The following is a 12899-nucleotide window of genomic DNA, read 5'->3' on the forward strand; positions in this document are numbered from 1 at the left end:
AAGACAGGATCCATTTCTAACTCCTCATTGTGTTTTTCAGACTGATAATGCTTTGTTTACTGTTTTGCTTAGAATCATGAGGAACCATCGCATGATGGAATAGAAGTTTCCTCCTCCCACTGATTCTGACAATCACCCACTGATTCTGACAATCACCCACTGATTCTGACAATCACCCACTGATTAGAAGGCATGTGTGGCAGTCCAAGATTTCAACAGAGAAGTTCAATCCTGAACTTGAAGAGACAAAACTTTGAAATCTGACACTTTGAAGAGGGTAAGAAAAATAAGTTCACTCTACCCCAGTCACATTTCCCCCAAGTTTCAGTGCTCAGTTCCAAGAGAGATCTCAGCCCACTATTTATGCAAATGAAAGGAAGAGAAACCACATGATGAGTACTAAGCTTTACCAACTCTAGGGGATGCTATTAAAGAGGCTTACTTCTTTCTCACCCCATTAGAATACTGAGGTCTTCTGTAGACTTGGAGGGGATGGCAAGAAGAAGCTGGGAGAACAGGAGCTAGGGCTCTCATACGTTATCAAAGACTCAGATCCTCCTAACCATCCTTTGGAATCCATCAGAAAGCCCGGCAGCAAGCCACTGGCACTATCTTGCTTATGGATTACCAGCAACTGGCAATGAGAATCCCCCAGTGCTCCCAGTGCCTTACATACAGTACTCTATTGCATGGAAAGATATTCCGTGGTCTTGGATTAGAAGAATTAAAATTGTTAAAATGTCCATATCACCTAAAGCAATCTTCAGATTGAATACAATCTCTATCAAAATTCAAGGGTACGTTTTGTAGAAATAAAAAGATTCCTAAAATTTTTATAGAAGCACATCAAAAAATCCCCAAATGCCAAAAAATTCTGAAAAAATAAGAACAATGAATAAAGCTGGAGGCATCACATTTCCTTGATTTCAAACAATATTATGACATCAGAGGAACTGAAACAGGCTGGCATTGAATATTATAACAGACATATGTGGGTCCATGTGATCAATGAAACACAATATGTGACCAATGAATTATAATAGAGAACTCAGATATAAGCACAGTGTATATAGCCAACTAATCTTTGGCAAGAATGCCAAAACACAAAGTAGGGAAAAGATAGTATCTTCAATAAGAAGTGTTAAGAAAACTGGATATCCACCATGCAAATGAATGAGACTGGGCTCCTAACTTATAATACTCTCAAAAATTAAGAAGAAATTAGAGGTAAATGGAAAACCTATCACCATAAAACTCCTAGAAGAAAGCAGGGAAAGTGCTCCTCAAATTTGGTCTTTGGCAAAATTGTTTGAATATGAAATCCAAAACACAGGCAAAAAAAGCAAAAATAAATGAGACTACATCTAAGTATAAAGCTCTGCAAAGTAAAGGCAAAGCATCAATGAAGTTAAAAGGTATGGGAGAAAATACTTGCAAGCCATTTATGTGATAAAAAGTTAATATTCAAAACATATAAGGAATCCATACAACTTAATAGCAAAATAATAACCCAACTAAAAATAACACTTGTCCTGAATAGACATTTTACCAAAGATATACTAATGCCAGTCGGTACATGAAAAGATGTTCAAAGTCGTTAATCATCAGGGAAACACTAATCAAGACCACAATGAGATATCACTTCACAGCTGTTAGGATGACTTTTATTAAAAAGACAATGACTAACAATTGAGGATGAGGATAGGAAGCAAAGGAAACCCTTGTACCCTGCTGTGAGAAGGTAAGTTGATACAGTCATTATAGAATGGATGTCACCTTAAAAAAAAAAAAAAAAAAGAAACATAAGTAGAATTACGGTATGACTGAGAAATCCCACCTCTGAGTATATATCTGAAGGAAAATGAAACCAATATCTTGAAGAGATATCTGCATTCTCATGTTCATTGCAGTATTATTCACAATAGCCAATCATCTAAATAAATGAAAAAGAAATGGTGTATATATACATGGAATATGTCCTTATGGTTGAATCTAAGTGAAATAATTCATAGAAAGACAAATACTATGTGATCTTATATGTGGAATATCCAGAAAAAACAAAGTCATACTCATAGAATCAGAAAATAGAATGGTGGTTACCAGTGCTTAGCGGGTGTGGAATATGGGAAGATGCTGATTTAAGAATATAAACCTTGAGATATTAGATATACAGACTAGGAGCTGTTATTAATAACATCTGTGTTGTGTACTTGTTGTGTTGCATACTTATGTTGCTAAGAGAGTAACACTTAAGCATCTCACCACATACACAGATGAAAATGAATTATGTGAGAAGATGAATTCACTAGTTAACATGATTGTGGCAATCATTTCTCAAAGTGTGCATATGGCAAACCATAATATTATACTCTTTAAATATGTATAATCATATTGATCTACCACACCTCAGTGACGGTGAAAAAAAAAAACTGTTAAAAAGATATGACATATGAATTAAGGATGAATGTATTTCTTCCAGTTTTTGTAGAAATATAATTTATATTATCATATATAACTATGATTGCTAATGTTTAAGATATATGACATAATGTTTTGACATAGATAAATCATGGAATAATTCACACAATTATTTAGTGAACACTCATCACCGTATATAGATACAAAATAAATGAATAAGAAAAAATACTAATTTTTCCCTTCTAATGAGAACTCAGGATTTTGTTCACAACTTTCACAGGATTTCACAACTTTCATACAGAACATATAGCAGTGTCAATTATATTAATCATGTTGTCATTTCATCCCTAGTATTTATTTATCTTGTAGCTTGAAGTTGATATCTTTTGACTGGCTTCATTCAATCTCCTCTCTACCAGTCCCCTGCTTCTGATAACCAAAAATCAGAACTGGTTTTCTCCGAGTTTTTGTTTGTGAAGTGTAATTGTACTATGCTGTAAATGCTGTATTAGTTTCTGGTGCACTACATGGTTATTTGTTACTTCTCTATGTCACAAAATGATCACTGTGAGTCTAGTTATGACCTGTCATCATACAAAGATATTACATCACTATCGACTCTATTACCCAAGCAGTAAATTTCATCATCATGACATTTATTTCATAACTGGAAATTTGTATGTCTTCTTTTCCCTCACCATTTTACTCCCTCCTTTCTGGCAGATACCTGTTTGTTCTCACAGCCAGTCAACTCAGGACTCAGCCCTGCCCCCTAGACTCTGACAGTCTTACATAAGTTGGGGTCTGTCAGGCCACTGGGCCAGAGACCAGCTCTGCCTAAGAGCATACCCACAGTAGTTAGCACCACCACAACAGGAAGACCCGCTCAGTCCATGCTGGGCAGGGGCGGGGCACACCAGATCTTACAGGGCTTATCTTTCTGGTGCAGAAACCCTGAGCAGGGAACATAATGCAAAACGCAGACTCTTTACTCCTTGGAGACAACCTCTGCAATTTTGCGTCTCTTTCCATTTGTGAGTTTCATAGTCAAGGATGTGGGTCTTGATGATACCACACCTCCACCCTCCTACTTCTCTCTCTGTTGCTCCTTCTTTATAAGTTTGCTTAAGGAAAATCCTTTCTGCTAGTGTTCATGCCATTCTCATTGATAGCATCTCTTTCAGTTCAGTTCAGTCGCTCAGTTGTGTCCAACTCTTTGCGACCCGATGAACCAGAGACACCAGGCCTCCCTGTACACACCAACCTCCCGAGTTCACCCAAACTCATGTCCATTGAGTCAGCGATGCCATCCAACCATCTCATCCTCTGTTGTCCCCTTCTCCTCCTGCCTTCAATCTTTTCCAGCATCAGAGTCTTTTCAAATGAGTCAGCTCTTCACATCAGGTGGCCAAAGTATTGGAGTTTCAGCTTCAGCATCAGCATCAGTCCTTCCAATGAATATTCAGGACTGATTTCCTTTAGGATGGACTGGTTGGATCTCCTTGCAGTCCAAGGGACTCTCAAGAGTCTTCTCCAACACCACAGTTCTAAAGTATCAATTCTTTGGTGCTCAGGTTTCTTGATAGTCCAACTCTCACTTCCATACATGACCACTGGAAAAATCATAACCTTGACTAGATGGGCATTTGTTGGAAAAGTAATGTCTCTGCTTTTGAATATGCTATCTAGGTTGGTTATAACTCTCCTTCCAAGGAGTAAGCATCTTTTAATTTCGTGGCTGCAATCACCATCTGCAGTGATTTTGGAGCCCGGAAAAATGAAGTCATCCACTGTTTCCACTGTTTCCCCATCTATTTGCCATGAAGTGATGGGACTGGATGCCATGATCTTCATTTTCTGAATGTTGAGCTTTAAGCCAACTTTTTCACTCTCCTCTTTCACCTTCATCAAGAGGCTCTTTAGTTCTTCTTCACTTTCTGCCATAAGGGTGGTATCATCTGCATATCTGAGATTGATATTCAAGCCGGCAATCTTGATTCCAGCTTGTGCTTCCTCCAACCCAGTGTTTCTCATGATGCAGTCTGCATAGAAGTTAAATAAGCAGGGTGACAATATACAGCCTTGACATACTCCTTTCCTATTTGGAAACAGTCTGTTTGTTGTTCCATGGCCAGTTCTAACTGTTGCTTCCTGACTTGCATACAGGTTTATTAAGAGGCAGGTCAGGTATTCTGGTATGCCCATTTCTTTCAGAATTTTCCACAGTTTATAGTGATCCACACAGTTAAAGGCTTTGGCATAGTTAATAAAGCAGAAATAGTTGTTTTTTCTGGAATTCTCTTGCTTTTTTAGTGATCCATCAGATGTTGGCAATTTGATCTCTGTTTCCTCTGCCTTTTCTAAAACAAGCTTGAACATCTTGAAGTTCATTGTTCATGTATTGCTGAAGCTGACTTGGAGAATTTTGAGCATTACTTTACTAGCATGTGAGATGAGTGTAATTGTGTGGTAGTTTGAGCATTCTTTGTCACTGACTTTCTTTGGGATTGGAAAAAACTGACCTTTTCCAGTCCTGTGGCCACTGCTGAGTTTTTCAAGTTTGCTGGCATATTGAGTGCAGCACTTTCACAGCATCATCTTTAAGTATTTGAAATAGCTCCACTGGAATTCCATTATCTCCACTAGCTTTGTTCATAGTGATGCTTTCTAAGGCCCACTTGACTTCACATTCCAGGATGTCTGACTCTAGATAAGTGATCATACAATCATGATTATCTGGGTCATGAATATCTTTTTTGTATAGTTTTTCTGTGTATTCTTGCCACCTCTTCTTAATTACTTCTGCTTCTGTTAAGTCCATACCATGTCTGTCCTTTACTGAGCCCATCTTTGCATGAAATGTTCCCTTGGTATCTCTAATTTTCTTGAAGTGATCTCTAATCTTTCCCATTTTATTGTTTTCTTCTATTTCTTCGCATTGATCACTGAGGAAGGCTTTCTTATCTCTCCTTGCTATTCTTTGGAACCCCAAAATTATAATTTTGATGTGCACCCTAGGGGAAGTGTACTCAGGTTTTCCTACTCCATCATCTTGGCTGCTGCTTTGAATATGCATTATAAATCCATCATTGACATTGAATCAGAATTTTATATTTTCTTTACTCCAGTCATATTTTCTTAATTGTAAAGAGTGCTGATTCTGATCTCTCAATCTAATAACAGCTTTTCACATAAAAATGCTATACTTCAATTCATACTAAAGTCATAATACTATGCATAACAAGAAGTATCTTTGGGCAATTATATTTTACTTTATCATTTTTTTTTAATTTCAGAAGATAATAATATTTTTATTATAAAAATTAATGTTGACATCTCTATTGAGTACAATTATTTTCCATAGAAAGCATGGTTTGATTCACTAAATGAACAACTGAGATACACTTTTTGGGGACATGCAGATAAGGCATTTATATATTCTTGTGTTATTAATTTCTTTAAAGCATAATTCAAGAGCTTAATATATTCTTTGAATTTTTTGAATTCTAAGAATGGACTGTAAATCTATAAGTAAGTGTACTATATGTCTCTCATAATTGAGTTTGATCATTGTAGAAAATTATCTTCATGAAAAATGTTATTTATGATGGTAAAAGAATATGAAGAAATCTACATCTCAAGAAAAGAAAACTGAACCTAGTTAAAGATAAAAAAGAAAAACTCAACAAAATTATTGGCTCTACCCAAAACTTCATGATGAAATAGAGAGATTGCATTCCAGGCTATTAACAAACAAGACTGCTTTTTTTTTTAACTTTATATTTGGTATCAGGTTATAATTCATTAACAATGTTGTGATGGTTGTAGGTGAACAGCAAAGGGACTTAGCCATATATATACATGCATCCATTATCCCCGAAATTCCCCTCCCATCCAGGCTGCCACATAACATTGAGCAGAGTTCCCTGTGCTATACAGCATGTCCTTGTTGGTTATCCATTAAAAACATAGCAGTGTGTGCGTGTCCATCCCAAACTCTCTAAATTCCCCTTCCCTGGATCCTTCTCTCTGGCAATCATAGACTCTAAGTCTGTGAGTCTCTTTCTGTTTTGAAGTAAGTTCATCTGTATAATTTTTTTTTTGATTCCATATATAAGGGATAAGACAAATTAAATTCTGAGAACACAGAGCAGAGATATCATAGTCAAGAATAAGAAGTTATTCAAGAAGGCTGTAGAGATTAAAAACTACTGCAGATACGGTTCAATGCTATTAAAGTGAAAAGTGTAAGCTGCTTAGCCATGTCTGACTTTGTAACACTATAGACTATAGCCTGCCAGACTCCTCAATCCATGGAATTCTCCCTATGAGACACTGGAGTGAGTTGCTGTTTCCTCCTTTAGGGGATATTTCCTACCCAGGGATTGAACCCACATCTCCTGCATTGCAGGCAGATTACCATCTGAGTTGTCAGGGAAGCCACTTGGACAAAACAGAGAGAGTAGGACTGATCTTTGCTGATCAGTGAAAATTTCTGGCAAAAACACATTGCTTCTTTCAGACCCCAAACAAAAGAAACACAAAGAATATATAAATTGCTTTCTGAAAATATAGCCCAGAATTCAGTTTTAAAGCATGATCAACTACAATAATTGACACATTCTGCTCCACCCCTGCCTCCACTAAATATCAGTAACAATTTAGGAAACTTCATGTTGACATCTATGGACAATGCTGGCATAGAATAAATGCCAGCCAACAATATATGTATTTTACTTCTGTTTGGAAAATGTTTAGAAATAGATAAACATCTGACTACAAGATCATGAAGGGTAACTAAACTGGTAATCCACTCCTAATTAGGGACAGGAGACATCTAAGTCATCAAGAGGAAGCATTTCACCATTAGAATTAGATGAAATGTGTGAAATAGAATAGAAATTAATGTTTAGTTCCATGTCAAAAGAGTAACTTTATTGTTCTATTTATTCATACAAAGTCATGGAACTCTTTAATAAATTTCAAAACCATGGCTCAAAGATGATCAGGAGGACAGAGGAACAACCTTGGAGAACAAACAATATAACATCAGAAATGAAGGAGAGAAAAAATATGTATTGTAAATATAAAACACATAATAAATACCATAAAGATTTCTGATAGGGAAAAGATTAAGGCTAAAATAAATAAAATATTGGATACCAAACTTTCAAAATATGAAAGTTATTTCTTGGAATTAGAGCAGTATTTTATAGTTAAGCTTTGTCCTACAGGTACAAAATGATTTTATGTAATCTTATTTTACTGGATCTTCCCTTTGATTCTTTGACAGAGATAATATCATTGACAATAGTATTTTGAAAATAATAAAACTGAATATCAGAGAGTGTTATTGAATTTGTCCTGAGTGTATGACCTTCAAAGAAGATCCATTGCTTTAAACCCCCAGAGTTTTGCTCCAAAAATGACCTGCCTATTAACAATAAGTGCATATGGAGTTAGAATTGAAATGGACTGAGAAATCATTACAGTGGGAAAAAAATGGAGCCCAGGGAAATTAAGCAATTTGTCTAAATTTATATATCAAGTTATTGTCAGACCTCAGATTAGGACTTAACTGAATTCTACTTCCATAGTAGCTTTAGGGCAAATAAAATAAAAAGTTGCTTTATAAGCTAATAGCAAAGTTAGAATTCATTTAACTAAAAAAAGATCTGCCTATATATCTATCTATCTGGTTTATGAATGACCAAGTCAGTAGTGTAATAAAAGATATAAGAAATATCTTATCATAGTACCATCCTAATGGTTTAATGCTGATCTTTAAAAAGGCAAATGTTTCATGAAAGATATGCATTCTGTACATGTTAAAAAGTACTTTGTTGTCTAGTACATGTGACATTTATTATAGTAAATAAATGGGATGAATTCAAATAAAATTTATTAGATATAAAGAACAATTTAAAATTAAATTACTTATGTGTGCTAAAATTTCAAAAAGAAATAATGAAATACTGGTTTGTTAAGAAGCCTTACATTGACTAATAGGCATATATGAGAGCGATTCAGAGATACAGGAAACCAAGCAATAATTTGTTTATAAAATCTCTGGTGAATATTCTTGTCAGCAGAAACACCTATCGTGTACAAGGTCATGATACAGCTTCTATTAGGTTAAATGCACCAATTAGTGTTTTCTTTCAAATTGACCTACAGAGAAATATAACCAGAAAGCAGAAATTTTAGCAAGCTGGAGGTTATAAGATTGTGTTAAATGACGAGGTTTTTTTGTTTTTTTTTGTTTTTTTTTTTTTTCTTGTCCTCACCCACCCCTTCCACCAACTAACTGTTCAGCTTCCTGCCAAGTGTTTTCCTTTGTTTGGTTTGGTTTTCTGAAAAATGTAACATTTTTATAATTTCTTCTGAGCGGTAGCTTGCATCTAAGTCCTGATGTTTTATACCAGGGTACTAGAGAGACCTTTATTAAAAAGAAAAAAAAAAGTCTGCCTTCTGTTTCACACTTTCTCCTAAAGGTGGAGGTCAGGACTGGGAGGGCAAACTTTCTAAATGGTGACTTCAGAAGGGCAAGCTAACCATGGGCAGCCTGGTTCCTCACTGTGTGAGTCTCACGAATAGATAAGGAAGGTAAAAATATATTGAACAAGATATAAATGGAGAGGCTCATTTTTCTCATGTGACTAAGGTCTTTGACTTTGGTATGTCATACAAGAGCTTTGATCTTGATAGTTTCTTAAGGTTTAAAATGGGTCATGTGACTGAGCTTGCCTCATGTGAGTGCCTCATTTATTATTGGTATTTAGGCAAATGGCTGTAAGTCATAGATCACATGCGATATTGACCTCGTCAGTCACTAAAGCTTATGCCAGCTTTGTTTATTGGAAGTACTGGAATTCACCAAAGAGAGGAATGTACATGCAGGTCTTGCTGTGAAGTTGCAGGATTCAGCCAAGGTGTGGGGCCATTTGTGCCTCAAGAAAATGTACAGACGATCCCTTGACCGTTGACAGGGGTGAAATTTTTGGCTAAGTAAGGTGCCTCAGCAGATGGTAGCTTACTTAGCTTTGGAAAGCAAAATGTGTACATCTGCATAGATGGTCATGACCATATTATGGGAGATTTAAGAGGCAACTTGCAACTTTTCAAGGTTGATTTTACAGAACCAGGCATAAACATTACAACATGAGAGAGGGCAGTGAGTTACTGTGGCAGATAGTAGGTTGGGAAGGAAGCTTCCCCAGGTGGCACGTTGGTAAAGAACCCGCCTGTCAAGGCAGGAGATGCAAAAGATGTGGGTTTGGTGCCTGGTCAGGAAGATCTCCTGGTGAAGGAAGTGGCAACCCTCTCCAGTACTCTTGCCTGGAAAATCCCATGGACAGAGAAGCCTGGGGGACTACAATCCACGGGTGTCATGAAAGAGTTAGACATGACTGAGTGACTAAGCAACAGCAGGTTGGGAAGATCTTGATGTACAGTGGCAGCTGAAGCCAGGGAAAATGGTTTTCAGTAGACATGTCTTTTAGGCATTGCAGTGTGGCATGATATTTCTATCTTCAAGTATTTGGGCACATGTGTTCAATGGGTTTTACAAGTGGGCTCAAGTTGGCTCTGCATTTGTTTATAGAGGGAAATAACTACCTTAGAAGGTGAGGTTTCTTAGATATAATATATGTCATAGCAAAAAGTGATGTTGCAGTCTGAATTACCTCTAAACCCAGAGAACAGATAATTCTACTTATGGCCCACAACCCAACCCTTCATAAGCTACACGCAAGCATATTCAGGTCCTCCAAATATCCTGCCCAAATTGTCCTGTACTTTTAAGGAGTGCACAGTCTTTCCCTAAATCTTTCTTCCAGAAAGTTCAAGGTGACAGATACACATATTCTTAAATCTAAGGCATAACCCAGTGGTAAATGCAAACTGGTACTGGAATAAAAGGTGGCTTGTTGGATGGACAGAGGAAAGTTTGAAGGGTGAGAAACTGGCTCGGTCTATAGCCCACGTTTTGGTTTACATTCCTTAAATTCAGAGAAATTCACCCCTGTGATTTTACTTTCCACTTTAATTTCCTTTGAAGAACATAAAATATGACATTCTTAGGATACAACCTGAGGTGGGTCATGGAGGTGCACACTATCAGGGAAAATTGCTAAGCTCAAACTTGTGGGATGAGAATAAGCCTTAGAGAAATGGTATGTGAAATTATTCTTGTACTTTCCTCCCAGACCCTGTGAATATTAGGAATGGGACTGAAAACAGCCCTCAGTTAGCCTAAGACTAATGCCTACAAAGAGGGGTTCTTCAATGTTACATGAGTAGATAAAGTATATATTCAATGCTTTGAAGAAATGTCAGAGACCACCTGGAAATTAAGAAGTTTAGAAGGGTGCAATGAACTGAATTATTTGTATGCTCCCCATATTCTCACTCCAAGGTGATGATATTAGGAGGTGGCGCCTTTCAGAAGTAATTAGGCCACAAGGGTGCATCCTTCATGAATGAGATTAGTGCCTTTATCACAGGGACCCCAGAGAGCTCTCTCACTGTCATTTTCCATCATATGAATATAGAGGAAGACCTGATAACCAGCAACCCTGAAGGCATTTACCGGAACTGATCATGCTGTCACTCAGATGAACTCCCAGGCTCCAAAACTTTAAGAAATAAATTTCTGTTTACAAGCTACCCAATCAGTGGCACTTTTTTTAAAGCAGCCAGACTGACTAAGACAGAAGGATTGAATAAGAAAAAAATAAATTTAAATGGTCACCACAAATAAATTTGTTTCAATAGGGCATTGCCATTGTCACTGTCTCCATGCCACTCTCAAAGAGAAGGCAGTGGGTATAGGTGCATGTCTTCTCAGATATGGTAAATGCAAAATGACAAAATTAGAATCTTGCTGAGAGAGATTTTTCCAAAGCTTTAGGGGACTTTAATGTACAGGTTATCAATTCTGAGCCACTGGCATATACTCAATAGTATCCTGACAAGACTAAAGCCAAGAATATTTTCACAATTTATGCCCCACCCACTTACACACCACTGACATCTTAGGCAACACCAATCTCTGGGTTCTAGGAATATAATTTTTCTTCAAATTTCTGTGGATTGTTTTCTACATGTTGAAGGTGTTCAGTCCAGTGCTGTGATAATTGTCTATGCTTTTAAAACTCCTTTTACTCATAAAAAGTGAAGCAAAGTATCTTGTTGATTGAATAAAATCCATTATACCCTGGACAAACTAACAAATTACCCCCACCCAGGCATTTAGTACCCCTCCACTGGATATAGCACAAAAACAAATTGGGAAAAATAGATCTTGAAATTTGTTTTGCAGAAACTGGTTTCAGATTTAATGTCCAAATATTGTACATTTTTTTAACTTTATTTTTTCTTGAGAAGTTATTGATGGAAAAAAAACCACTCAGATATTTAGAATGATTTTACTTCATCTACGTGTTTCCCTTTTTTTTTTCTAAATTTCAGTAGCTATGTACTAGGCATAATTTAGTATGGAGAATAAAATAGGAAATTATTTTTAAATTTGCATACATAATGACTTGGGAATTTATTAACACATTCCTCTTTTCAGCATTTTTGAAATCTAAATGCCTATTAATGTCCAGGATTTCAACAAAAAACTAGATGAATAGGGCGTTGATATTGAGGACTGATTTATGAAGGTGAAATCAAGTCTGCCTTGATAGAATTTTGAATTCAAAAATGATGAGTGATAGATCTGACTGACCACAAACTCAACATTCAAACCTGATTTATTAGAAAATCCATTTTGTTTCATGACATAAATCATTTTGACCAAAAAAAAAAAAAAAAAAAAATACCCACAATGTGAAATTTCTGAGCTAAGTTTTATTTGGGACAAAATGAGGATTATAGCCCAGGAGACAGCATTTCAGATAGCTCTGAAAAGCTGCTCCAAAGAGGTGACAGGAAGGTCAATATATATGCAATTTTGATGAAGGGGGTACATGCAGTCAAGCCCATATTTTTGGAGAAAGCTGTTGTTAGCCTCATGAAGGTTGCTGCTAGTCATGAGAAAGTCTCCGTTAATGATATTAGTGCCTTTCTAGAATTGAAGAGATGGAAGAATTGGGCTTATAAAATCTTCTCCTGAAAATATCTGTCGGAAGACCTGTTCTGCCAGTGTTTCACAAACACAGAGTGCCTCATTCCTGATTTCCACCTTGAACTCCTTTCAAGGTGTGTTGAAGATCAGTGGTTGCAGGAGCTTCTTGTGACTCAGTCATTGTAGCAGCAGATGAAAAGTGCCAATTTTTAGTTGGCAGTCATATATGCCAATATTATCTTTATTGGTTATAAAGGTTATATTTTACCCAAATTTGAGGTATTCCAGTCTTTATTTCTCAGTTCGTTGGAAAGGACTCTGATCTAAAAGGCTGAAAAAAGAAGTACTCAAATTACAATGTCATCATTGCTGGTATTCTTATTAAACTCATAAAATTTTTATTCCAAAT

The sequence above is a fragment of the Budorcas taxicolor genome, chromosome 12 (genome assembly GCF_023091745.1).
Source record: "Budorcas taxicolor isolate Tak-1 chromosome 12, Takin1.1, whole genome shotgun sequence".
Taxonomy (NCBI): Eukaryota; Metazoa; Chordata; class Mammalia; order Artiodactyla; family Bovidae; genus Budorcas; species Budorcas taxicolor.